Source organism: Eublepharis macularius, chromosome 7 (genome assembly GCF_028583425.1).
Source record: "Eublepharis macularius isolate TG4126 chromosome 7, MPM_Emac_v1.0, whole genome shotgun sequence".
NCBI lineage: Eukaryota > Metazoa > Chordata > Lepidosauria > Squamata > Eublepharidae > Eublepharis > Eublepharis macularius.
Window position 1 is genome coordinate 38,805,621 of NC_072796.1, and position 4,367 is coordinate 38,809,987.

The window sequence follows — 4,367 nt, forward strand, 5'->3', positions numbered from 1 at the left end:
CGCCACCCTCTCCCTTGATAGCGCTCATGGGAGATGTAGTTCCGAAAAGAATTGCTGGGAAGAGCCTAGGCCTGAAGGCCTCTATACGAAATGTGACAGAATCTCGCGATAGCAAAGAACATACTTCTCTATTCTAAAATGAAAGCGCGGGTAAGGTGAGAGAGGAGGAGACGCGCGAAGGGCCTGTAGTCTGACATTCAAATTTCTGTATCTGAGGCGTGCGGCGGACATGTATAAACGTCACAAAATAAAAAGCGAAGACCAGTGGCGCTTTAGAGATGAACAACATTTAATCTTTAATCTGAGCTTTCGTGTGCGCAGATGCTGCGAAGAGGAAACAAGATCCCACGTTTTTATAGGGGAAATTACCAAAGGGAATAGAGGAAAGGGAGGAGTTGGGGGAAAGGCATCTATGAATGGGGAGGGGGGGCGCTTCTTAAGTGCATGCCTCTAGCTAAATGAGGCCCGACCAGAGATATCCAGAACAACCTGAATATTTTAGAGGGCAGGTTTCAAAAAAAGAGGTCTGAGAAAGGGAACAGCTGGCCATCCTCGTCTGATACTGGGAGCCCTTGAGATTGGAAATGTGGTCAATTATATCTGATTCCAGATTTACTGCGTTTTAGTTTGGGGGTTGAATCCTCCTGAAATCTTTGCTAACCCAATAAAGTAAGGAAATAATTTACCTAGCACATTATTAACTGCTATAGATTTCAGTGGGAGAATAAAGATAAATGCTTTCCCATGTATTCTAGCCAGATATGTGGTTGACAAAACAAATCAAGCAAACCGATCAAGTAAAATAAGAGAGCTGTGATACTTTAAAGACTTAAACAGTTTATTTCAGCATACGCTTTTTGTAATTTAAACTCATTCATGTGATTACTGTCATTGTAATGTGGAACATCTTGACAAAATTAAGCACGCTTTTGAACTTAAAAGTGCTTAACTTTTGACAGGACTATATCTTGCATGCACTCTACTTGGTTAACCAAGTAGGCATGTTTTTGTGGCACCCTAAAGATCATGCTATGTATATAGGATATAGACTGCCATCATCTTTTCAAAAGAGGGTTTGAAACCGTTATGTTTTAAGTGGTAATCTGTGATGGCACATATAGACATGAGGAAAGGTATAATATATTTAATAAAATGAATGCACACACAGCTGGCTATAGAAAAAACAAAGTCAGGTACTGAGTGACATTCTAATGTAAAATTCAAATGTGTTAAAACATAGTGACCATTCACAATTACACCAGCATGGTTCAGTTAATGTTAGATGAAGATCAGGGAGACAGGTTCAAATCCCCCCTCTGTCATCCTAAGCTTACCATGCAGCATGCATGGGAGGATGAAGTGGAGGCGGTATATGATATTGTGAGATGCTTTAGGGAGAAAACTGGGATATACATATCTAATTAAACCGCTAAAGCTGATTTAAAAGCTATAGCGAGTGAGAAAACTATTAAATCCTCAGGATCGATAAGATTTCATAATAAATTTTCATACTGGAGTCTCCCTTTCTTGTTTTATTAAAGAATGAGGACCTTTAGATCAGCACCAGAAAGTTGAGATTGAAATATCTCCCCACTAGTTTCTGAAACTGCCATTGTCAGATTAGTAACAATTCACTCTTTACATAAGACAAACAGACCAATCTGCATGAGAAGCAAAAGGCCCTATGACAGCTGAAGCTATGGATCATATTAGGGTGGAGAATGAGCAAATCATGCTAAGTGAGCAAGGTTCTAGTATAGTAGTATCTTTATGATGGTATGGGCTGATATTAGAATCGTCTAATATTACTACAAGTGGTCATGGGGACAAAATTGGAGTCTAAGTTTGTGCCTGTTAGGTAAACAAAGCTGCTTCAAGTTATGGAGTTATCTGTAAACAACGAAAGCCCCAAGACAAAATGGAGGCAGCTGGATTGAACCACTGAAAAGTTGGGATTTTTAAAAATTACATTATCATGCACGCATGCTTTTAAAAAAAATATTATTTACTTCATTTATACCTTCTCTCCAAGGGATATCTAAGGTAGCTTACATAATTTTCCTCTCCATGGTATCATTTAAAGAGCTTTCAAACCCCAGTCTGATGTTTTGGATGGACCTGACAAAAAGAGGTATTACCGTTAGATCAGGGTGCCACAAAACTCCATTGTGGTTCTGCTGTACCAGGCTGTTTGTTGCTCCACTCCTTGGCCTCTTACAAAGATTACTGCAACATGGCTACCCTTGAAGACTGGAAGCTGCAGCCAGAGTTGACTGGAGTCACACGTCCCATATCACTCATCTTACTCCATTTAGACTGGCTCCAAATTTGCTTCTGGGTCCAAGTCAAGGTGCTGGTATTGACCTTGATACAGCTTGGGACCAGCATACCTTAAAAACTGCCTTCTCCCATATGAACCTATCCAGCAACTCTGGACAGCTTTGGAGGCCTTCCTGCAGGCCACTCCCACCATCTAAAGATGGACAGGTGTCAACCTGAGAGAGTCTGTTGTGGTGCCAAAACTATGGAACTCCCTCCATAGGGCAATTTGACTGTCTCCCTCTGTCATGGTCTTCCATATACTTCACGCTGGTGTTTGTTTATATACCTATTTTATTGTGTTTATATATTTTAATGTTTTAATTATCTGCTGACTTGGGAACCCTACTTTGGTTAGAAAGGTAGCATATGTTTTAATTGAATAAAATATATGAGGTCAAAGAACAATCTTTAGACACATTCTGCTAATATACAGAAAGCAGATTCTCTTCAACGAAAATTTCATCAATTTACATTTTCTCCCTCTCCCCCTTACAAGCAGTACTTTATTAGATGTCAGTCAACCCTCTGAGGAAATCAAACTAGCACTTCACATTAAAATATCTAGTAGGGTTACATGAGCTATTTTATAGCTCTGCATCACTACCTCCATTTGTTGGGACATTTTCTCACTAGAATAAAGCCTTGTTTTTAAAGAACTCAAGTTGTATATAAAGATATCCCTCAAAACTAGCTGTGCTGCTTAATATAGTCAGTCCTATGAAATATTACACCACTTAAGTGTAAAGGATTTAGACTCGAGAACTATCGCCTTATCAACTTATATAGTTCTCAACATGGACTTATCTGAAAACTTAAATCTGGAAACGGGGGTATAAACAGACAAGACAGATCTTTCTTCAAATCCCCAAGGCTGCCAAAAAAAAAAAAACCACCCTGAAATTTAACAAGCAATACATGGAGGGTGGTCAAGAAACTAATGTCCTCAGCAGCTTTCGCTAGGCAAAACATTATCATTAGCTTTCAAGTCTTGGTTTTTGTCAGTTAAAGGCAGAGAGAGGGGATAGGGCCCCTTTCCAGGCCTGGTTTAGTCTTTGAAGAACTAATCAGGCTGAGTAGCGACCACCACACAACCTGCTACCATGCAGTGCAGCCTGCATGACTCCCCCAGGGAAGCTGTGTCCTATTGTTCAACAGCAGACAACCCACAAAAGCAAGTGTAGTGCAGTGATTATCAAATGAAGATCTGGGGGAGACAGGTTTGAATCCCCACTCTGCTGTGGTAGCTCACGGGGTAACCCTTTGGCCAGGTAACCCTTAGGCTTTACCTGCCTCACAGGGTTGTTGCAAAGATAAAATGGAGAGAAAGAAACATGTTGCTCTGGTTTCCTATTGTGGTCAAAGACAGTGTGGGTGAGTGAGAGAGAAATATAGCTGAAGATGGGGGCACTGTGCAACTGGGCCAGACGTTTCCAGGAAAGAGGCTGTTAGAGGGAAAGATGGAAAACTAAAGACATGGTGGCACAAAAAAGATATATTGGTAGATGAATGGGAAGGAGAGAAGGAAGGAAAGGAAAACCATGGGAGTTTTCAAGAAAGAGGAAACAGTGGTAGAGAAGAAAATGAGATGCCTCCTGCAGGTCCCACTCCTTGCAGTATTTGTTATGTGGTGTTCTGTAGGATTATTTGTGCATACCCCATTCCATCATCCTGGTTTTAAACAGATGTCCAGTTCCAGATTTCACTCCGGAATACTAGTTAGATTAAATTACTGAAAATTGAGGATTACATCATGTACTTGTTTAAATAGCTAAAAAAATTAACCCTGAAGCCAATCAACATCTGGTTACTAAACGTGGGACAAGGCACAGCTATCGCTGTTATGTCCTTCTATATATTTCCCAGTGGAATTTGGTTGACCACAGAAAGCAAAAGAAAGGAGAGTGCTCAATCTTTTGTCTCATCTCTTACACACTTCTAACTATAGACAAGGCTAGCTAGTATTCAAGGACTCAACTGACAGAAGATCCAGCCACAGATGTTTAGAAGTATTACATACTTTGCCAGAAAGATGAAGAGATTCCAAA